Source organism: Pholcus phalangioides, unplaced genomic scaffold (genome assembly GCF_987345545.1).
Source record: "Pholcus phalangioides strain wild (caught in Gottingen) unplaced genomic scaffold, Ppha-v1.0 ptg000011l_1, whole genome shotgun sequence".
NCBI lineage: Eukaryota > Metazoa > Arthropoda > Arachnida > Araneae > Pholcidae > Pholcus > Pholcus phalangioides.
In genome coordinates this window covers 3,982,446-4,008,320 of record NW_028301604.1, presented here as the reverse complement: position 1 = coordinate 4,008,320, position 25,875 = coordinate 3,982,446, and the positions used below count along the sequence as shown (strand labels likewise).

The window sequence follows — 25,875 nt, the reverse complement described above, 5'->3', positions numbered from 1 at the left end:
GTCAGCAATAAACTACGTACATATTTGCATTAAGAAGTCAATCTTCCCCGAAAATATTGCTATGAAATGAAGTGTGAAATTCGGGTAAAATTTTCTCTGATAATTTACAAGTCACAACTAAACACATGTTGAAAACGTATAAAGTTTATTGTGGAAATACGAAGCATATTTCGCATCGCGATTTAAGAATAGTCGCACCTCGGTAGTCGAAGGTTTTAGAAGGTCGTACATCTTTTGACGAGCAAAAGAAATTTCGGCATTTGGTGCATGATGGAACTTTATGCCATCCCATTTACAAGAAAACAACCTCCTTCTGAGGAATTTGTTACTTATGAACAATGCCTTTATATATTTATTTATGCAATATTGTTGGCCTTTCAAAGGCCTACTCAAGAGGACGCGGTGGATTTACACATAAATGTTTTGTAACATTTGACAAGAAATCGGAGATCGTGGGGGAGTTAACAATAGAGAAGGGGGGGGAGCTTGTTCCACTCAGCTATGGTATTAGGAAAGAAAATGTATTTAAAACAGTCTGTAGAGGCAAAAATAGGTTTTAATTTTTTGGTGTGGTCAAGTCTATTGGAAACATAGGAAAGCTTAGTCTGAATACCGGACGTATCGAAATTTAGATGGCCATGAGTAATCTTATAAAGCATGGCTAAGCGAGAGATAAGTCGGTGAGTAGCTGGTGGGTGGGGATTTGCTCACCTTGATGGTCTGGAAAAACTAAGCTATAAATAAGTGTTAAATTTTTGGTCACTAACACACTTTGATTCCATAGCTGCCAACTTTTGAAAATGAAAATTCGGGAGATTTTCGCGCACACCCGTATTTTATGCTAAAACCACTCCCTAATAAATACAATAGGGATTTTTCCAAATAAAATAGGGATTTTCCAAACATAAAAGTTGAAGCGTAGGGAATAAAATCTCTACTCAAAAACTGAAGTCAAATTAAAATAGGGATCTTACACACATGGAAGTTAAACCCTTGGGAATAAAATTCCTACGCAAAAAACAAGTGAAATTGGAGGCCAAAACTTCAATGATGTAAAAATAAATATTGTGTTCAATCAGAAACGCTGTGAACAAACATTCTCCGCGAATGACCCCAAAATCATCGGAAGATGAAGGAAAACACCGTCAATTTTTAAGAACACTGACTTTTTGTGACGTTTGCTTGATGTTTTTTTTCACTTCACGACTGATGATGGCAGTTTTTCCATGACCGATGTTTATGTCCGTAACACAACTTGTACAAAAAGGAAAAGTCAGCCCTCTTCTGGAACGTTTGATGAAAGGAAATTCATCGGAATAAGTATCTTTAAAATTGATTAAATATGTTTTTGCTTATCATTATTCATGCTTTGTTATATCGCACGTACGTAACTTCAACAAAAGAAATTTTGACCACATGTGCATCACCATAATCTTCAATTATTATCCAGGACTATTGGCCTCTAAGCCATTTCCCTGCACGATAAGACAAACAACTTTCTCGTTACCATCAGAGAGCTTGTAAAACTTCCTTAAAAAGGGAATTTCCCCATTTACGACGTGTGACGTCATTTCGAAAGAGAAAAAAAAAAAGGCTTCATGCCCCACAAGAAATTCCTTAGGGATTGTTTTCATAAGCGGGGATTTTTTTAATGAAGTAGGGAACTTTTAGGGACAATTAGGGATTTTTGTGATTTTCGTAAAAATTCGGGAGATTTAAGAACATTTCGGGAGATCGAGCGATGAAGATAAAATTCGGGAGATTCCCGAAAAATTCGGGAGACTTGGCAGCTATGTGATTCTGACTACCAAAAAATTATGATACAAGGTTTAACAAGCCAAAATGTGGACTTTTTCAATGATCTAAAATTGCAAATTGAATCATTTTAGTTACATCAGTATAATTTACACATGAGTTTACAACCGGTTAATGTAAGAATAAGAATGTAGAAATTTTGAATAACTTTTATGCTATTATTTCTCGTCAGTACTCGTCAGTTTAAACAGTTCTGGAGTGAAAGATTAATAAGTGGAGACAACTCTGTACGTTTGAATAGACTTTTCATCGTTTCATTTGCACACAAATAATAAATCTATGTACCAGAGGTAAAGGGTTTACACCCATGTATGTCCCATGGGTATGTCCATTTCCGTCAATATTGGGATAACTCTAACGCAATTAATTTGCAGCACTTTCGTTACACTATACAGGGTATAGGACACTAAGTCCTATTTCAATAAGTAACAGAGATATTCATTTTATAAAACAAATGAGCTCCATAGAAAGACATACTAAAAAATCTTTAAACGGCTCTCCTGTAAAATTTCCCTTTTGTGACATGGTGCCCTGTAGCTCCGGCATACAGAAATATAAAATGCAACACTACGGCTCTTTTTCGACACTATCTGATGTAACATGAAGCAGCGATACAGTAATATTCCGAAGTTACACAAACAGGTCTACAATAACAGCATAAGTCTAATTCACGTAAAACGAGATATGATTTTGCATAAAAATACATACTATGGTGCATACTATTTATTATGACTTCATAAAGTTTAATTTGCCTTGGACTGCAATCCGGTTCTTGAAAAAAGATCATTCCTTAAATTTCTGTTCAAACTATCGTCATATGCAGTTCGCTTTGAATGTTTTGTTAGAAAACATCTTCGCCCACGAAAGCTGCTCGTGTTTCGAGGTAAAAAAACTATTTTCACAAGTGGTTTTTAAATTAATTTAGAGTTGCAAACCAGGTGAATTGACATAAAAAATTATCACATTAAAGGAAATTTTTCTAGACTGCAATAATGTTGAATTTCAGATATTAAATTGCGTCTACCTTTGCAAAAATGACAAATACCATACAAGAATTGGGAGATTCTATTTTTAAAATCATGGTTAAGTTTTCATCTTTATATAGTGTAGCTTCCCAAAAATCAGTTAGTTTTATTACATATGATGATTTTGATCAAACAAAACAGTTCCAAATTTGATTATCATTTTAATAATATTATTATCTTAGCAATAATCCCGTAATTATGATTGAAATTCGGAAATGTACAATTTTCCGGAAAAAAACGTGTTACTCCGAAATCGCGTAAGTTGGGGTATTCAAATTGAGTTAAAACATAGTTATCGGCGGTTACTAGATTCGAATATCGAAACACGATTATTGTGTGCGCCTCTCTCTTGCTGGTAAATAAGTATCATTTTTCTCCTGAAGACATTATCTTTGTCATGATAATAAAAACACAGTCTTCCTCCTAAGAAAAATTTCCCGAGTGATGTGATGCCCTTCGTGACACGATCTATTACTAGTCCGCGTGGGTGTGGGAAAGTTCCTCCTCTTCACTTTTTATTTAATTCTCTCTCTATTTCTCTCTCTGGTGCTTTCTTTCATCAAGAGCCGGATTACAGGATTAAATGCGGAGTACCACATAACTTTCAAAAGACGTCATCTTATATCAAATACAAACAGACGCTCGTAAATTCACTCTACATTACATCTGTAACCAGTACAGTTTCAGTCCCAACTACATACTCGATATAAAAAGATAAAAGTTCTCCTGGGAAAGAAGAATAGAGTAGTTTTCAAACTATATTCTATCATTTACAGCTTTTCTTTTAAGACATTATTTTCTAGGGGAAAAAAGTATCTACATCATTAAAAATTTTCACGTCCTCTGTATTTTTGCAATTATTTTCGAAATTGCTGTATCAGAGAATATAAAAGAAAAAGAAAAATAACTGGTTTGAAAAGCGGTGTTGGTGCTTGGAGCATGGTTGGGATTTTCAACTCCCCCTTCTACCCAATCCCTAAAAAATGAACATAAAACCGGTTTCGAACCCATTCGTCTAAAATTGATATTTATTTCTTTGAAATAAAAAAATAAAATGAAAAGAGGCAAAAAATCACGTCGGTCGATTTTTCTTTCTCATTTTCTTTTTTCCTATGTGTGCGAGTGAGTTGAACGTTAACAAGGTTCAGTAAGATTCACTTCACTTGGAGTAGCGCAAAAATAATAATAATGATAAATAAAATCTTATAAATAATATTCTATATAAATTTACGATTGGCGGATAGGCGGGTCTACAAAAAGCAAGCTCGTAACTGGACTTTCTCCCGCATTATAATGAACATTTCTCTCAAATTAATCAGGTGGACATCATAGCTTACCGAGCTTATGATTTTAGATTTTTGTTTATTTTTCGTTGATATATTCTTTTCTATTTAGAATAATGACGTGAAGGGGTGCGGCCTGTAATGGAACTAAGTTCATGTTTCCACCTCTTCAATATGATCCGTTGTTTCAAATGTTTTTTCCCTATTTTTTTGAGACGATTTAAGTTTCATTTTAGTTCGAAAAATTTCATTTCTATTTCAAGTCATCCTTGAAGTTTTGAGCGTTCAGCTGTTGCTGTATTTATACATCATATAGAATTAAATATGTTGTTGCAACACCAGACAAGTTGAGAGTCTATTTAGATGTCCGGTCTGGATTTTATTGCAATCGGTGTGTTTTGAATATTTATATAGTGTCTATATATATGGCTGATTAAAAGTTGAATTTTCAGAAAGCGTTATAATTTTTTTAGATTAAGGCAATGTTCTCCCCCCCCCCCATGTTTCTATAAACATTTATGAAGTCTGTGGAGATAATGTTTCCCGTGCATTAACAGGTTAACTGCCAGGGTTCTAAAAGTTGTAAATTGAGGAATTTCAATCTCAAGGAGGAGGATCAGAGTGAACGATGATGCCATAAAAGCGGAAATAAAAAAAAATCCGAAATTTTTCAATCGTAATGTAGCAGAGTTTCTAAATATCACTAAAGACACAGTTCACAAGTGTTTCGTGAAACTAAATCAGAGTAAAACCATTTTGGATCAATAATCATAGCATGGGATACCGTGAACAAGGGATAAGAATTGCACATTTTTGAATATGGTATTCATATTATGAGTGTTAACATGATTTCTAAAGGAAAATATAGCTGCCATCCTCAGCTTATTTTATTAAAATTATTTATTATTTAATTATTATTCAAAATTATTTATAAAATAAATAGGGAGAGGCATAATTCTGTTGTCCTAAACTTACCACCCATTCCAAGGGGTTCCATAACTTTAGGACAAGCCTTTTCCCTACTCCGAAATCCATATTAGTACTCTAATTATTACTGGGGTCTGATCATTACCCCACTACTAACCTGTATAAATTATACAGGAGAAGTTTTGCAATGATAAAATGCTAATTTTTTTAGCTTGTTTCTGAAAAACAGTTTTTTCAAGTTTTTCTTCCAGTTACGTTCTGTTTGTTTCTTTAAAGTTTAAAGAAGACCTAGAAATTTTATTTTTATACAGGATTCAACAATTTAGTAAAAAAAATTAAATAAACCTGTATAAAAAAATAAATAATAATAACAAGTCAAGTTTTAAGCTCTTTTTTTAAAACACAGTTGACCATCAGTTGTAGAGGATTGAAAATTATTTACTTATTCACAAAAGTGAATAATTTTCATTAAACCTATTTCTTCATGTCGACTAGAAATAAAACATTTTTAATTTTTTGGGTACCGAAATTTCTTTCATCAAATTCGTAGCAAAAGTTTGTCCTCTTCGTTCAGCCATTTCCAATATTTTACTGCCACCTGCTTACAATTAACTTCTGAGCAAACGAAAGAAGGTCACAACAAACGAAAAAGATCAGAAAAATGGAAAAAAAAATCTAAAATTACCAAAATTTGGACGGCTACATCCTAATATTACCCCGTCAAATGTAATATGTTTACATTTTATTACGTAAAATATTACCTAATTAAGATACAGAAACAATTCAAACAGCAAATTAATCATTATAAAATTATAAATGGAATAATGACCTATTTTTTGGTTTTCATTTGATGCACAGTTTTAACTAATCAAAGTCTTAAGAGATTTCACAAAGTTATGATAATCACTAAATAGAAGAAACAAGGCACCAAAAATCAGAATCATCACTCAGAATATATTTAAGCACCTCAGTACATCACAACTGCTAATTGTAGTAAACAATTCTAGATCAAGAACGTGATGATAGCATGGAAACTCAGCCCACCACACAATTTCAAACATGAAAATAGTACTTGTCCTAAAGTTACCCCGGTTTACGGTATTTCTAAAACGCACGGTAAAGACCCATTTTCAAGGTGCAATTTTTCTTTGCTTGCCCAAAACAAATTCTATGAAACTGACTGGGATTTTTTCTAATTCACCGTAAATACTCATCAGATATCGTGCTATCACACTTTCATTTGTTCCTTCTCACATGAATAGTTTTCAAAGTATGGAATATCACTCGCTCACATGATACGATCAACTGTTACAATGATAAATTTTTGCTTTTAAAGCAGCTAAATCCCACAAAGACGAAATTTTAACAATCCCTGAAAAATAAAGAAAAAAATTTCGCTCAAAAACTTTCAACTAAGTGCTTAGAATATTCGGGACAACCGAATAGCTAATGGAATCACGATTTTATATTTGTTCAATGCAATGCATACATATGTAATTTGAGAAAAGACTACTGTATATATTTAGTTGGTCTTTTAAAAATAGTTACGAGATTCCGTGTGGTAAGTTCTGAACAATGTACTTGACACTTTGAAACGTTTATGAGAGATTTACTTTACTGAAACGTCACATAACTCACAACTACTCGCAGTTGGCGTGGATAATCAATCTCTACCTATTCCCTGGAAAAAGAATGTTTTTTATTATCTTGTTTGAATAAAATGAAAACTAATAAAAGATTAGGCTTTTAAACCAGAAGATAGCTAATAGAGAAAAAAAATCCAGAGGAAACGTAAAAATATAAAAACTCTTGAACAATTTGGTGGCCACTGTTTTCAAACGTAATGAAATATTACGAGTTTACGACAACTTATAAATATTATATTAGTCTTTTTCTAATGAATAAGGAGTGACATGGAATTTTGAAATGTGCTGAAATGGACGGAGGCAGTGCGAATAAAGCGATGGAGGCGGGGCTAACAACAGAATTCGAAAGCTTGAGCATGTGTCACGTTCTGCTCATGTTCACACTCGATTCTCGTGTCATTCTTATCCACAGGAAGTCAATTTCATTTTTTTACTGTTTTATACCATTGGAGAACTTTAAATACGCATGCTTAACAAAAAGATATAAAAGAAGAAAAGAAAACTATAGTTGGCATGAAGCCTAATCTGACTCTCAACTATTACTCGAGATGGGAAGAAAAGAGTCCATAAATGCAGCTTTCACGACGCAATATGATTACTCGACATACTATTCTATCTATTGAAAAAAAAAGAAAAAAAACGGTTTATAGAAAGTAGAAGACAAATTTTTACATTATATACTTGGCCAGCAACTGCGGTCAAACTACTAATAAATTATGAACTGTGGAAAATTCAATCGGCCATGCCATAAAGATATATGTCTATAACTGATATTAAAAACTTTTTTGGGTTTTGTCCGCCACGCTTTAAATGTTCGAAAGCATTCTAACTTAATTCAGAATTGTTAACTAACTTAAGTCTTAAGAAATTTAACATTTGTTCAACACTTGGCAATCATTATCTATCAAATGCATTAATAGGCAGAGTTTAAAATCTTAGTTTAAACCAAATACAGTGATTTCTTACTTATGCGTTGTCCTGCAAGGGAACAAGGAAAAAAAGACGTATAAGGAGAGGTATATAAGTGAATAACATTATTATGCTATACAGGCTGTCCCAAATTGTTTGCACAGTGGATATCTCTTTAACCGTTGACTTTCGAAACGTACTTTCAATTACAAGAAGTTTTCAAATGGCGTGCAGTTACTTAAAATCTTAAAATTTGTCTGAGGGGTCGTATACATAAAAAAATAAAGAAATTAACTTTTTACACAGTTTCCGTGTGCTCAAAAACCCAATTAAAAAATTGTTGCCCTGTCTCTTCTTAGGCCAACAAAAAAAAATTCCATGTTTCTATGTGCAATATTCACTGAGATATTCGAATTCGATAAACTGAGGAAATTTGGGAAAATTTCCCAAAATGAAACCCGAAATATTTACCAGAATTGTTCCACCATAAATTTGCCTTAGGAGTGACATTGTTGGTTCTCTTAGTTTCCAGAAGATATCATAAAATCAATACAAATAAAACAAATCCTTGGAAATTAACTACACAATTATTGCTTCACTTTTAATTTTAAATACAGGGTATCTTTTTTTTTTTTTTATATAATGAAAAGAATAACTTAAAACAAGTCGTTCTTTTGCATTCAAACTCTCGCAACTCATGAAGACGAGGCATGAATAACTCGTAATCACATTGGATTTCTAAAACACATTATCTAAACCAAAACTTTCCATCACATCAAAACAAACTTGTGGAAGGGCATTTTCGAAGTTTTTACAGAAAAGTTGATGTTAAGATGTTTACTCTTCGAGTAGCTTAAGCTTTCATTCATTCGATCAATAAAGCGTCTGTCAACAGTACATTGGATGCATAAAAATAAAAAAATGAAGACCATTTGCTACCACTAACAGAAAATAATAATGAAAAAAAATTAAATGGAGTCTGAGGCAATTTGAGAGAAAAACCAATCAATGGCTTTAGCATCCATCGGCCACCAGAGCGTAACGAAAGAATGAAGAATAATTACATTAAAACTAAATACGTCTGGACCATATCAAAAAAAGAATTACATCCGAATTCCTTGTACCATCTACTAATTATAAATTAGACGGTAATAATTATGATGTCCTTATTTATATAAACCTAATGTGCTTCTCGATTAGTCGTATGTAATAGGTTGTTTTCTTTAGATGTTGCGTCAACAGATTCATTTTTTTCCATAATAAACGTGACCTAAAGTGGTCTATCAAAATAGTTCATTTTACTATGAGAAAGTTTCAGCCTACAATGAACCGTTTCATTTGAAGATGAGGATATCATCGAATGACGGAGAACCGACTATCTTCATATCATAAGCTTTGTTGGAGATGAAGCGAGAACTTGGCACGGTTGAAGGTCGAAGACTACGTTATAACTATTATTATTATTACTACTTTGATCACATTGCATTAGGCTCTAAGGGATTGAGTTGTTACACGACAAGGTTTGAGCTAGCGGGGATAAGGTGTAGTTATTTCAAAAAGAGTGAAAATAATCAGAATAATATGCAATCATTATTTGGTAAAACGATTTTCAATCTTCATTTAGTGGACTTTATGCATCTCAACCGCATATCTCACGCTTCTTTAAGTAGCCTTTAAATATCATAAAAAGCGTGAATCCGGCATTTTTTTAAACTGTACGATACGTGGATTTAGTGATGCTGGCATAGCAATTATCAATCAGATTATTACAAATATGAGATTAAATTAAATATCTAGCATTTCCCAATTTCATGAGTAGATATAATTTTGGAAATATTATTGAGAGATATACGAAACTAGATGCGGCGTTCTATTTACTCGATATATTCCGCTATTCAAGTGAAAAATGGTTTTACATGGTATATATTTCTTAGGAAAGAAGAAAAAAGAAAAATTTTCCCCAGTTAATGAAGAAAGATGATCTTGACAAGATCGCTGCAAAGGTCACAGCGATGACGGGTTTGAGATAAAGCAGAAGTAACCGTAAAAACAAAAGGATTAACTTCTTTGAAGAAAAAAATCGACTCCCCCACTAATCTTATGGTTATAAAAATTGAAAAAGGGCACACATTTCAAAGAAGAAAAGAACATTCAAGGGGTACGAGTTTGTTATTTCTCTTATAAAGTTAGGTGATAGGCGTGAATTACTTACTATAAAGCGACCTTGTTATGAATTATCGGAAACACCACGATTATATATATATATAAAATCAGCAAGAGCTTGGTTGGGCGATAGGGGGGAAAAACTTACAAATTCCAGAAATTTGATGCATGAGTTGTTTAGAGTGGTCAGTTCTCGAAAGTTACTCATATCGTGAAAAATTTAGTAAACTTTCTTATTGAAAATAATTGAAATTTCTTTAATTCACTCCATATCCCCAGAATATTTATAAACGTATCAAAATCATTTAACACACGGTATACTAGAGTGTGCACTATGTAAAATAGAATAAAAGTAGTGTAGTTAATGAGCTATTACACAGTTCAACTATCGTTGTCGGCTTCGACTTGATCGAGTTTCCATATGGTGAATTATTCTTTTCTCACATGTTTCAAGCGTGTAAGTCGAATATTTTCTTGCAACTTGAACCGTTTTTAGGGAATAAATTTTGCTCGCAGCGTAGATCCACTCGTAATAGAGGAAACACTTGTATAGTTATATTCATTAGTAATGAAGTTTTTTTTTGCAACAAGTTTTTTACACGACCTAACATCATAAAGGCCACGTATATCGACTGCATCGTGAAAATTGCAGCTCTAATTGCACCAACATTAACCTTGTCTACCATCCAGTGCCTAGTTTAAGTCATATTACTGTACTGTAAAAATTTTTGGAAGCAGTTGAAAAATACTTAGAGCCAAATGCAATCACTCGAGCAATTTTTTTCAATTATCTTGGAAGGAAATGACGATAAAGATGTTAATGGAACTCTATCCATTTTTAATCTCTCACGAAATTCAGCTGAGAGAAAAAAAGATAACCTTAATTATAATAACACGGTGATCAATTAGCAAGCAAGCAAGCTGAATACACACATTGGAAACAATTGATAAATCTTTTCAGTAGTCAATTGGAATTGGGTGCAAATGACTGCAATTTTACTTGTCTGTTACAGTTCGGAGCAGAAATCTAACTTTACCCCTCAAGAGCTGTAAAGTTCTCTTAATGAATTATTGTGAATGCTTCCAAAATTTTTTACGTTTTTTTTCGAAATTGACTGAGAAGAGGGAGAAGTATAACGATTTAGAGAGAAACGCGGCGCGATAACTAAAAAGCTGAAAAATGTTTTTAGACTTCAGTCAAAAACCGAAAATCTTTCTGAACGATTTTGTTTCGAGATAACCAAATTCTTTCATCACAATATATCCATGCAAAAAGTTTTTTCTTAAAAAAATTTAAAAAGTAATATCTTTTTTGATACTTACTGATACAATCATTCATCAAGTTGATGGAGTGTTGTCCTTGAAACCCGAATCACACGGCTCTTCCGAGAATATGTCAGTAAGGTAGATAATTTTCTTATATTAGAAATTATAATCCTTTTTATTATTTATTTTATTTTTCATCAGATATCAAGTGATCAAAGTTTAAGTTAAGAATTTCGTCATCGTGATAAAGGCAAAATCAACCACCTCTTCGTTAAATATTTCCATAAATATATGGTAGCTTTAATATCTTTCCATAACAAAAAGAAAACAGTGTGTATGGGAGAATTCAGTGGACTTGGAAAAATGTCCGTAAACAGAAAAAGTAGTTTCTAAACTTTTCAAGATCTCAGAAGAATCCATCTTCTCATATATATATATAAATTGTCTTTTTAAATAAGTAAATAATAACTTTTCTTGCATTTGAATTAGCTTGTTATATAAATAAGTTTTCATCGCAATTTAGAATATATCATTTGTTTATACATAGGACGATCCTTGCGTGAGATCGTTTAGAATTTGAGATGGATGTGTTTTTGTTGTAACGTACGATCAACTAAATGGTTTCTGTTTTTCCACTCGATAAGATGATTCAGCCAATGCCATTCAAAAGAATTTTATCGGAAAAAAAGTTGGTCTTTTAGCCTCCATTTCTGTGAGGGATATTTTTTTCTTCTTTAAAAAACCTTATATAGCGTTTGAGTTCCTCATATTTCAGATGCAAATATGCTTGAGAAAGCGGCAAAAAGCTATTGGGTATGATATTCATGTTTAAATCGTCAATTTTTCAGCCGCATTTCATATGAGAGATGAGAAACTTCGATAAAGGACTGAATGCCGTATAATAATAAGACCAACAACCCTGCTGTATAATACCACGCTTCGGGCTAAATGTCAATTACTGATTTATTAAACGAATTTTCCCATGTAAGCGGAAAAGGGAGGGATGTACTTGATTGATTGTTATTATTGTTATCTGCGAAGTCATCAAATGCGACAAATGAGGAACCTGTCTTAAATATTATGGGATGAGGAGGGAAATGAGAGGAGAGTCATATATATATATATATATATATTTGTCTTCGAACCGTGTATGGGAGAAAACGCCTCCAGCAAGCGAGTGTTGTTTTTAACGACCACAGCCTTAAGATTTTTCTTGATAATCTTATAGAGCTATATAAGATTATTAAATATTTTAATATATCTTTAACGATGATTGCTGCAACAATAATTGAATCTACGCGCAATGGCGAAAACAATACGGGATTAAAATCTTTTTAAACCAACATGCAATACGAGAAGAAAATGTATTTGAATATTCCTACGCTCAGCATCATAATATATTGATAATAATGCTGCTAATATCACGTCGAAATCAATTAACGAGATCGAATGTAACGATCGCTTGATCCCGGAGGCTGTGTATTACTTCTTAATCTAATAAAAGAAACGAGTGTGTTTGTTTGTATGTCTTATAAATTTTTGTACTCTCAAAAAATGCGGAAAAGAAATACAGACGGAAATAATAATCGAATATTAGATTAAATAGAGTTTAAAAAAATGAAAAACATGGTTCGAAAAAGGAAGAGGTTGGACAAGTTTTCGGATAGTTCTTTCATAGCTATATCATTATAATATTAATAACAAAATGAAATATGTAAATATATGGTGCTGATTTGGAAAATGATCGGGTTGATGCGGAAACTATTTGGTTTTCGGAAGTTTCAAAAGGCACATGTAAGCTATCAAAACTTCAATGAGGGTCAACGGTCCGTTAGGGTTAGAAAACAAGTTAAGAAACACTTTACTGTTATATCATTATTTTTAATGGTAAATTTCGATATACAGTATACCAAAACGTAAACCATGGGTTTTGTAATTTTATAAATAGCCTATGTCGGCTATAATTATTAATAACAGGAAACGAAACTCAAGGAGCTAAAAATGAGAATACCTTGATGGATGTTGGACAAAATTTCGAAATTAATAGGATTACTAAAACGAGAAAAGTTTTTTTTGTATCTGTTAAATATCATGTAATGGTTTTTTGAGAATAGTGTTCTGTTCATCGAAAAGATGAAGAGGAATTTTTTTATTTTAGAATTTTAAACATTTCCCACTCGATCCGAATTTCGAAAAAAAGTTTGGAAAAACAACTTAAAACAGAATTGATTCCTACCTTAATTTTTCGTAATACTCTGGACAGTCCGACATTATATATATATATAAGAAAAGTTTATATTTATGCATATATTCATAGCTATATTTGTCAAGTAACGCATACACTTCCTAGAAGGCAAGTACTTGAAAAAATATGAATAGACAATGGGAAATACGCTAAATCTTGGAACGTTTCACGTCGACAATAATAACTAATCATAGAAAGATTGCGAAATATAAGATGAGGAGGGAATAAAAATGATTTCTTTATTTTATTATTATTATTATATATTTTTCTTTTGATAATGGATCGAAGAATGGGAACTGTGTAGATTCAAGAATGGAGGAGAAAAAGACATAATTAGTCTCCAACAAACGCAATTATTACAGAATACAGTCGAATGAAGAGAGAGAGATTAACGAAAGAAACGAGGAAAACTGAAAGACTAAATGAAATACAAACGGGAACATAAATGCAAAAAGAAAATAGCATCCAGATGAATACCAACTTGTCGTAAAAGGGTTTTTATGGAAAGAAAGCTAACAGAAATAAAATGAACAGATATTCGACCTCACGTTAATGGATCAGCACATGAGATGCAATTCATTAACGATGGAAAGAAATATCAAGGGAACATCGGTCATATTATGGAACAAAGCTTACATGATTTCATCTCTTTCTCTCAGTGAAATACATGCCTTTACATCTTTGATATGTGCGAAACTTTCTCTTTCTCTTACTGTGTATTCACTCATTTCTGAGCGGAAAAAAAGTTGCATAGTCTTTCTTTTGTGCTAGCTACTTGAATAAAAAAAGCTAAATTTATATGAATTTCCCTGTATAATTTTAATTTTGAGTTCATATATTTAAACTGATATGACTTCCATTACTCTTACTGCTCTTTAGAAATCGAAAATTTTACAATTCTTTGTATACTAATGAAGAAAATTTTGAATAAAAATATTTAATCACCTGTGTTTTTTATGCTAAAATTATCAATCTGTAATGTTAAAAAAGCCTCAATAGAATGTCTCATTCACGAAACAGCGAAGTCCTCATATAAAAACCGGCGCTTTTTCCTCATGAATATTTGCATGATTTCGGAGTTATGAAATTTATTGATCAGAACCTGAGATGCAATTTATTAACGGTGAAAGGAAATATCAAGTGAACATTAGTCATGTTATGGACTAAATATTTGATCGATTCCATCTCTCTCTCATTACATGTCTACATTTTTGATGTACACAATTCTCTCTTCCTCTTATTGTTTGTTAATTTTTTTCAAGAAAGTAAGAGTGGCCCTAGTTTTTCTTTTGTAATAACTACTTATCTCTTTATCTACTGACAGTACTTTAAAATACAACCAACTTTTTACATACGTTGTTAGGTGTTGGTATTTTGGAGCATAAAATCTGTATATAATCACTTTAAGATTATCACATGACAGCACAAGTGTGGGACTATTAGTTTTTTAAATATGTTAATTAATAAAATTCAGTTTGTTGTTACGCCCCTCAAAAGTGTTTACTGCATTATACAAAAGTTTAAGAGAGAGAGAGAGAGAGTTCCTCTCCCCTTACAAAATTTATAAAAGATGTAGTTTTTCAGTTGAGAACGATATGGTTTTTCAATTGAGAACGATATGGTTTTTCAATTGAGAACGATATGGTTTTTCAATTGAGAACGATATGGTTTTTCAATTGAGAACGATATGGTTTTTCAATTGAGAACGATATGGTTTTTCAATTGAGAACGATATGGTTTTTCAATTGAGAACGATATGGTTTTTCAATTGAGAACGATATGATTTTACAGATGAGAACGATATGATTTATACTTTCACTATGTAATTTTAGTTTTTAGTTTGTATTTTTCTATCGGTCTTACAACTTTTCCACTTTTTTGAAATAGAAAAATTTAACCGTCACTAGATGCTAATGAATAAAATCTTAAATTAAAATATTTAATCATTCGTGTTCTCATCAACAAAGTGATCGGTAGGTTAAAATTAAAAAAAACTTCAATGGTAAATGTTTCTTTTACCAAATGACCAAATTCGCACTTATAAACCGATATTTTTCTTTTGAATAGTATCACGATTTTAAAAGACGAATATCAAGTAATGAAATATTTCAGGAGTTTGAAAGAAAAGCGACGTTTTTTTCTAGCAATTCTATTTTAGAAAATTAAAAATATTTTCTTTCATTGATGATTCAATGGCAATTCAACTGATGATTCAATAGATGGCAATTTTCAATTTATTTATATCTTTAAAAAAAATAGATCAATGAAATGAAAAAAAAAATATTAAAAGAAAACTTTTTTTTATCAATTCAATTTTATATTGGAGAAGACCGTGAAGAAATTGGGAATATTTTAAGCGATGCGGATCAATATCCTTTAAGCTAAACGAAAATGGAAAGAAATAAGAAGTAGAAAATTTCTTCCCCGCTTTGAACAAGTTTGATATGTATGGCTGAAAACATTTTTTTTTATAATATTGCATTTTCATTAATTTTAAGGTTTTTCATATCGACACTTTTACATCACTTTACATATGCTAACGGTATTTATTCCAGATATTAGGGTAAAGTTAACGCACATGTACCAGATGGAGGTTCAACTGCACAGCAGAGTAATATTCAATGAACGTATATGACGTTTACGTTTTTGGATCTCTATTCTTGTTTTTTTTTGTCAGGTTTAAATGAGTGGAAAATCATATCTCGAAACTTTTCACAAAACTATGAACACGTCCACTGACTTTGAGAAATGTTCAAAATCATGAGGTTATTATCTAAATATTATCCTAAATACTCGAGGAAAAAAATGTGTAGCTATTTACCAACAAGAACACACAGTCTCGTTTCAAATAAGAAAAAGGGCAAAACTTTACTACATCCGTGCTAGAAAAGATTTAATGATATGAGATATTTATCTGAAACATTTTCATGAAAAAATTAGCGCTAAATTTTCATTGAAATTTTGTATGCCTGTATTATTTTTCCCTGTAAGAATGGGAAAAACACATTTTTGCCTGATTTTTCGTTTTTCATACTAAATTCGTAGACGTGTAAAAAGAAACAGGTGCAAAAATATCCCCTTACATTTAAAAACTTTTAAATGTGGTGGGACACGAACCGCATTTGAAAAGTGTGAAAATAACCTCATCTGTATGACAATAGAAAAGTGACAAAATATATATACGCCTATTCCCGTAATCTACATTAATTTTCGTTACATAGTAATTTTCTTAAGGAATCCATCCTCGATAGGAAATGGATAAAAGTTGGTGATTCTTGGAAAAATATCATTATCAGATATACATACGTATATAAGTGTGGATGAAATATGAATATCTGAAATCGAAGAAACAATTATTGGTGTTTTATTCCACCCCCCTTCCTCCTTTTTTTACGTATCAGATCTAGATCTAAACAAATGCAATTAAAACGGAGCTAGAAATATAAGAAAATAAGGAAAAGTAATATATTTGACGTGTAACTTTCGATATTAGACAGTATAGATGCAATTTTCTAGTGACACACACACTCACTACGACGTTATTGTAAATCGATATTTGCCATTATAAGACAATGGAAATATTCTCATGAAAGATATATGTATATATTTTTTTTAGTCCAAATTTGTGATTTTTATTTGATGTGGGAACTATAGAAACTGCAATAAATACATGTTCTTGGAAACTAATTTTTTTGCCGTTGTTGAATAAGAAGCAAGGTTCTAATTATTGATTAATCAAAAACAGATTGCTTATTAGCCGTAGACGTAATGAATACTTGTCCATGGTCAACGGAGCTGTGAACGTGCGAATGATTGATTGTTCAACGCATATTAAATTAATTTGAGATAGAGGGCAAGCTATTGAAAGGTTAGCTTCAAAGTTCGTTGTTTCGTTAGCGTATTAACAAAATTACCGCAAAATCAATCATCAAATAAGATAAAAACCTGTATTTTTCATACGATCTGAATCTTTTTGGAAAAATATCTCAGGAGTTACAAAAACTACTTATAACATATTAAATAGAGAATTTAGATTCGGTTTACGGGGAATAATAACTTATTTTTCATCCATATCTTTTCATTGGTCTTATAATAAATAACTTTTTCTTTCAACTCGGGTTTTTATGTATTTCGGATAACTTTTCAAGTTTTTTGGTTTTAAGAAAGGGTTTGTCGCGTAACGTAGGCGTTTCATTTTCACAAAAATTGTTGGAATGCATGAAACTACTAAAATTTCAATTTTTAAGCGTCATGAAAGAATTTTTTCCAGTTATTAATTTCAATTATTCCAGGCTAAACTAGGAGGTACTATCTTTTACCAACAAAAGGTAACTAATTTTGCAAATGAAAAAATGTGATTCCAATCACACACAATAATAAAAACTACCTCTTTTTTGAAGCAAAATTAAATTATTTTAAGAATTTATAAATTATTCGACATCTTTTATGTAAAAACTAAGCTTTTCTGTAATCTATGTTACTAAAATTTTGATTCACAGTATTAGACAAGCTTCTCGATCGTAAATGTTTTAGTTATTAAAAGTTGACTAAAATACGAAAAATAGTTTTAGTAGAGCTTTCACGATTTTGTTATATTAACCGTTTAACGTGCCTAATTGGGAATATCGGTTTTATTAATTAGAAAAAATAGTTTTCGATTTTAGTTAATTTTAAGTTTTCGAAAAGCATTTGATTTCTTTTTCTCGAAGGTGTGAGACGCCAAACTTCATTTAAAAAAACAAAACAAAATTAAAAACTTTCATTTCAGCACTTAAGTGATAAATTTAATGTTTTTAAAAATTACCTACTTTTAAAGAATAATAACATTTAATTTTTTTGTTTTTAATTTTTGTGTAGTTTTTATGGACATAGGCAAGTCCAGAGAAACATTATAGGAAATTTTTTTCATGAGTTTTTCGGTTGATATCTCTTAACTGAAGGATAAGAAGGGGAAATGAAAAGAAAAAAATTATCACAATCAATTCAAAGGTTAACCTTCTATGGCCCGTGTATATCTGAATATACATGATAATTACATGGTTAAGAAACCTTTTACACCAATTATTTTCCCAATTTTTTTGGTATTTTAGAAAGTACATCTCTTAGTGCCATTTCAGAACAAAATAAAAATATAAGTACACAACACTTTTATCTAGAAAGAGTTGATTCCTTATCGGTGTAATTTGGTGAGCTGCTAAAATTTTACGTGTTCCAAGATTTATAGAATCGCACCAAATTGAGGGGATTGGAAATAAAAAATTCAAGGTAAAAATATTTAACTTTGCTAAGCAAGATTTTATTTGTTTACAGATAACATCGAAATCAAGGTAAGTTGTATATTTATCATTAATTAACTATTTTAGATAATTAAAAATCCACTCTAATTAATCAATTTTTTTCATATTTTTCATTAAAAAATATGCTAACAGCACTAATTCATATCCATTTTTCTGAAAAAAAATATCGATACGTTTTTATGAGGGTGGGAGGAGGTTGAACAATGGAGGGTTAAGTTAATTTTTGTGTCCTCTTGAAGAACTCCCCCTATCCTTATCTCACCCACTATAGATTCAATTCATTTTATGCGTGATCATTCGATGGAACTAATTAATTGCGTTAAAAGAGGACACCTTTATATTATTTTGAAATGCTGTATCCTACATACTACGAAGACGGCATCTAAGTAATAATTGTAACAGCATCCATAAACTAAACACTTTTTCAAGACGTTTCCTCAGCTTCAAATTTAGCATTCTCAACTCAATTGTTTATCGCGTATAAACTTGATATACGTTTTCCGCGTGAAACAAGAACCGAAACTTTACAAAATCAAATAATAAACAACTCACCATCAAACAGCTGAGAAAATTCTCCCCCGTCCTTATCACACCCATGTTACCATGTTAGATTAAACTCATTTTACGCGATTATTTAGCGGAACCAGCAAATCGCGTTTAAAGAGAACAACTTTATATCATTTTGAAATACTGTATCCCACATATTATGAAGACGGCATCTGAACAATAATTGCGGAAGCATCTACAAACTAAATTTTTTTTAAAATACGTTTCCTCACCTTAGCATTTAGCATAATTAACTTAAATTTTTCTTTTCAATACTTTTTATGGGGGGGGGGGTGAACCATAAAGGGTAAAGTTAATTTCTGTATTCTCTTGAAGAAACTCTCCTTATCTTTCTCTCGCCCATGCTAGATTCAACTCATTTTACGCGATTATTTAGCGCAACTAATTAATTGCATTAAGAGAGGACATCTTTATATCATTTTGAAATGCAAATGATGTATCCTACGTATTACGAAGACTGCATAATTTTGTGTGGTATATATAGCATCTACAAACTAATTTTTCTTTTAAATAAGTTTCCTCGCTTTAAAATTTAGCATGCTCAACTTGAATTTTTTTTTCAATACTTTATATGGTGGAGGGGGGGGGGTGAACCATAGAAAATGATTATTCTTTAATTCTTCCCCAATTTTTTTTTTCACGTATAAACTGGATATGTTTTCCGTGTAAAAACAAGTACCGAAACTTTCTAAAACCACATACAACAAATAAAAAACAACTCACCATTCAAACAGCTGAGAAAATTCTCCCCCTATATCCTTATCTCCCCCATGTTATCATGTTAGATTCAACTCATTTTCCGCGATTATTTAGCGGAACTAATTGATCGCGTTAAGAGTTAAGAGAGGACACCTTTATTCTACCATCAGATTTTCAAATACTGTATCCTACATATTACGAAGAGAGAGAGAGAGAGAGAGAGACAACACTTTAACAATAATTGTAATAGCATTCTCAGTTTTTTTTTTTAAATATGTTTTCTCCCTTAAAATTTAGCGTACTCAACTTAAATTTTTCTTTTCAAGAAGTTTTATGGGTGTGAGAGTAATTATTCTTTAATGTTCTTCCCGATATTTTTGTTTTTCACGTATAAACTTGATATAAGTTTTCCGTGTAAAACAACAAGTACCGAAACTTTCTCAAATCAAATGTAACAAATAAAAAAAACAACTCACCATCAAACAGCTGAGAAAACTCTCCTCGAAAAAACGCTCAATTTGAGTAGAAAGCCACCAAAGATGAAAATTCCATCACAATAGTGTGTGTATATGATAGAATATAATTATAAATACTGTATATCAATCACCCGGAGCACAATATGTATCTAAGTTTTTTTTTTTTATAGAAGATGGAAGAATAGATGAAAAAAGGTAATTTTTGTGTGTGCCGTTTTGTTTTGTTGTTGTTGCCGGCGTTTGTGATACATAACACACACACACATGCACACACATATAGTTACATTACATATAACAACACCAGGTCCGGCGAAATATTTACTTATCCACACACACCGCGTGCTGCCATCCCACTTTTCAGCCGTAACGCCCAGCGGTTGTTGGCGGCGCGCGATTTACTCTTGGCGATAAAAAGAGACAGAGAGACGATCAAGAGAAGAAGTAATCGGTTCGTTCTATAGTTTGTGAAGACAACTAACTACTGATAGCCTCTCTCTTTCTCTCGTCTGCTGATTTTTCTTTGCCTTCTTGGTCGACCCCCAACCAGCGGCGGTGCAATGGCATTAAAATAAGGTGCGGCTACACACACACACACACACACACACAAAAGCCGTTTCTTATTGTGGGAACATCCCCTCGCATAATCATAATGATAATAGTATTAAAAAAAATATTATTTTAATATTCAATATATACTTCTAGTCAAATTCTCTTCACTAACCTGCACATTTTTTTTTACGTTTCTTTTTTTTTTTGTTGATACGGTAGAACCTGGTTAATTTGAATTTTGGATAATTCGAACTTTTTTACGAACTCCCCTTGCGTTTTTTTTTAAATGTAATTTAATGTTAAAAATTCTTGTTTGATTCGAACTTTTTGGCTAATTTGGAGTTGGGGGGAAAAAAATCATGGTTTTTGTATGAGCAAATTTAGTTTGAAGAAATTCTACAAGAAGCCAGACTTTCCTCGATCAAGTTGATAACCACTTGCCCGTGTCAGATATGGGTTAGGAGTATGGAAAGTATCAGAGAAGAAAGTTCAAATTCCTTGGCAGCATGAGAATGATAAGCTAAATTTGGAAACAGTTTCGGAACGGATGATCATGAACTGTTTCCGTGAATCAGGCTTTGAACATAGTCAAGAAATTCTGCAGTGATGCTGATTGCAGAACAGTGAATAATGTAGCAGCCAATTCACGTTCCTGAATGCAATATCCACAGAGATATTGGAATTCAAAAATTCGAGAAAAGACCGAAACGGAATTTGGGTAACGAAAAGACATCAAATCCACGGATGAATCCATCTGAATTACAGAGGTTCTACTGTAGAATGATATTGTGCGGACTAAGAAAAACATCGTTGTAGAGATATTCAGCATCATTGCCACGTACATCGAATTTATGCTGGTGATGACAATAGCCCTGCATGTTGACGTCTAAATCGGAGTTATGTCAACGACAAAGTGTAAAAACGCTTCTTTTGAGTGCCACCAGATAATACTCATTTGTGATAATTTATTGGCGGCACAAGACTACAATTAATTAGTATTAATTAATACAGTAAAATTCCGATATAACATGTACGGCTTATAAAGAGGATCTTGCTATAACGAGGGATCATCAAAACACTTACATTAAAGATAAGAAAAATATTCGGTTATAGCGAGTTAAATGTTATGAGAACTTTCGCTATAATGTCAACAAAACACTCCAAACAAAGGTGGTCTTCCCCTCCTTCAAGAATTCGACTAAAACGATAAATTATTATCAATTATCATTATACATGTAGTAGTAGGTAATGCCTCCAAAAAAAAATGGCTCGGGGATCCATGATGTTCTTAAGTCAGCCACCTCGTTGGGCAATTTGCCTGTTGTGGCGTTGTATTTGTATTTGTATGAATGGGACCCTCTCATTCATATTCACTTATATTAGAACAAAATGATCTTAAAAACGGTTATAATGGAGATATAGCATTAATTTTCTACAGTTTATAACATGACAGAGCAAAAAAAAAAAAAAAAATAGAAATTCGCTTGTAACGCGAATTTCGTTATAAAGAAAATTTTCTCCATGATTGTGAGCTCTCGTTACAACGGACTTATACCGTAATAAAATTTAGTTGGTTGTTTCACCCAGTAAATGAGTTTAATGCATTGCACTTTTGTCTTCAAAAAATTTCATTAAATTTCGGGGGGGGGGGAGGGGTAAAAAATAACTAGAGAGGTGTTTCAAAATATATTGTCTACGATTTTGAAAGAATCATAACATTCTAGCGGCTTAAAAATCAGTTTAAAAATTATTATTATGGAGGGATTTATCGTAGTATGGGATATCTAGATATCGTGCTGTCGAGAAGAATTTAACACCACATTGAAGATAATTACAAGAAATGTTTTCAAAAATCTTTTTGTCGAGAGATTTATCGTTATAACGAGGTTTCACACCTATTACGGACATATTACATTTCTATATTTAAGATCTTTCTAGTCAAATTTAAGTACAGTATGGCCCCGGTTATCCCAACTAATGTGAACTGGATTCAGCTTAAATAATCGGAATTAATTAAAATTTAAAGTTCAATTAATTAAATGACGGCCAAATGTTAGAAAGTATTCGTTTACTCAAAGACTTTCAAATGACTATAAAGTGCAATGAAAATTATCAAATGAATGCAGTAAAAAATAATGTAATACCGGAGTTGTTCTCGGTTTGAAAGAAAGAAAGTATAATAAAGTAATGCAGTTAAGTAACATACACAGTAACTAGAAATTTATAACACTTTGAAGGTTACCGCATGTTCCTTGAAAATAATGTAAAATATTTTCTGAACCACCCTCTACGTTCATATTAAATGCATAAAGGTCTTGCTATACACGCTGCGTTTAAAGTTGAACTAGTTGCATCACTAATATCGTGACGAAAAGCGTTTTGGACGTCGTTTTAAATCACCTACGGACCTCGGATAACACAAACATCAGTTAACCGAGGTCATGCTTACCTCGAATCTTCTTCCGAGAGTGGTTTGAAAAAAAATAAATATATATATTTTTAAATAATTGGCAAACAATAATTTTTCTGGGGATATCAAATTTCGTATAGATAGATTGAATAATTTGTGTGTTTTGACTTGGTGCTTAAAACGCAATTTTATAAAAACGTTATGAATGCTCTATGAACCTGTGACAATGCTCAGGATTTTCTATGATAAAATTGTCTCCGTTTTCATTCGAACATATTCAAAAATAAAATGGAACATCAAATTCTTGGTTTCTTAATGAAAAAACTCAATGATGCCACTGAAGATAACACCCACGTGTAAAATTTTGATGTCATACGTGATGAAGTTGAGTAATTTTAAAATATTTACTTGGATTTAGTAAATTAAAATGAGTTAAAATTCTCTCTCGCTCAATTTTCGATAAACGAAATTTATAATGGATCTTTATAATTTATAGTTATAGTATATTATATATAGTTCATGCACCCATGTACCGATGAAATTAAAGATTCAAGATTCAGATTCACATGATTCATTAAAGCAATGTATCGAAACTGTAAATTAATAATAATAATATTTCTCTATAAGAGTGATTTAAAATGCGCTACGTGTTTGCATTTAAATTCACAAATGAGGCACATGTTGCGCTCAGTCGGAACCGAAACTTTCCCGACTTTACCATTTTCACTTAGACTAATATGAAATACGTGTGATATGTATACACACACGTGTATAATGATCAATTTTTAGCTATCTATAATTCATCTCGGTGACTTTTCATTACTCAAAAGCACCTGAACCTCGTGTAAATTTCATAACTGAGTAACACACACACAGGCAGTCCAGATTTAAGCTGACCATGGGGTAACGCCCTACTTCTGGCTGTAAGAGAACGAGATTAAGCTCATCATTCTACAGCAGCCAAGCCTTTGAGTGTTTCTTCAGGCCCTCGGGCAGAAGAGGTGCAGTTAATCACTGGGTCATAATTAAAAATAACTTATCCCTCAATGCCGTGAATATAATTCACGTGATTGGGGCTCACGCTGATGCGATGAATTCTCATTTTCCTTGGCTATTTTTTTCTTTTCTTTTTTACCAAAATTCCTATACGAATCTCTTAATTAAAGGAAACTCTCATCTACGAAATCTATTTTAATTGGTTTGCGAGATTTTTTGTGTTCAAAGATTTGCGATGTGATAAGAAACTTCTTCACATCTCGTTGATGCTTAAAAAATTTCATATTATAAATTAGTATATGTGGGCATAAATACATGATACCGAAATATTTTCGTTGATTTTCACTAATCGCGTATTACCATCAATTTCTATTGTTTTCATTTTAGGATCTTTGGAAAGTTTAATTAATTTTTTGATGAAGAAAATGATCCGCGTAATCTTTTATTTTTTTCATATTTCCCAAACACTGTTCGACTAATGTGCGTTATAAGAAAATCTCGGTTATCTCTGGATAAACCAACCTCTGTTAAAATTCGAGATAAAAAAAATTAAATGACCTCGTATTCATTCAGATACTCACAATCGAAATTCTGGATTTGACCTAATTCTAAAATGTGAACGCATCGGGATATTTCCAAAAATTTCTATTTATCTATTTCTATAAATCAAATATTGTATATATTTTCACAGTTTTAGGAAACTAAAAAATAAATTTGTAAAAAGATTAAATTTTAATTTAAAAATTTAATTGCATTAATTTTTTTTTGAGAAACGCAATAATATTGGGAATATTTCAGACTTGACTTGCATATTTATAAATATATATCAATGAAAAATTAACATTTCTTATAAGTAATGCTTATATGCTATTTATTTACAAAACTGGCTGTTGCCCGCGACTTCGCTCGCGTGGATTTGGCAATCTAAAAATTACTCAGCCTTAATTTTCCCATATAACATTCGAACGCCTCATGACTGATGAATTTTCAGAAAAATCTCGTCTTAGTGAGTATCTGCATTATGAAATATAATGCTGACTACATTTCATATTTATGGCTTCAGCAATAAGCTCAGTAATGATTGCTCTATACCAGTGGTTCTCAACCTGGGGCCAAATGGCCCCCTTGCGGTCCTGGGATATTCTAGTGGGGCCACGGGAGAAAATCAGAAGAAAGGTGATCCCCACGACAGGCGGTGAAGGGAGTCATAGAGAGCTGTGAAGAGAAAAAAGCTTTAAAAGTGAAACATGGTTGAAAAAAATATTACTACTTTCAGAATTCATCAGATTCGTTCATAGAACCAGGGTCATCTTAACCCTTGGGTCTATGTGGGCATGACCCAGGTCTTCATGTCTACAATGGAGGGAGGGGGACTGCACTATATGGGATCTGGTACTATGATTTTCATCTGTTACTTCCAGTTAAGTATGGAGGGCCGCCAGAGCAACGGTTGATGTGTTGGGAGAGTCGATTTATCGTGCGTGTTCGTTGGATCGTACCATATTATACACAGACTGTTTTTTAACATATAATTTGACTCCTGGGAGAGATGATAATCTGCCATTTTTGAGTCCGTGCCTAGCCAGGATTCCAGAGATTGAT

The 25,875-nt window shown here is 32.1% G+C and overlaps 1 protein-coding gene across 2 annotated transcripts in view; it reads right to left on the bottom strand.

Annotated features, from left to right (window-relative positions):
* Positions 1–20,777, bottom strand: part of LOC149079957 (zinc finger protein castor homolog 1-like) — a 171,779-nt gene extending 151,002 nt beyond the window's left edge. Inside the window, exon 1 of one of the 2 annotated variants that reach the window (XM_089238865.1) lies at positions 20,319–20,777. The gene's annotated coding sequence lies outside the window, so the exon portion shown is untranslated. Of the gene's footprint in view, positions 1–19,128; positions 19,147–20,318 lie in introns of those variants that run through there. The other variant, XM_089238866.1, reaches the window with a different exon arrangement.
* Between the last annotated feature and the right edge of the window lie 5,098 nt (positions 20,778–25,875).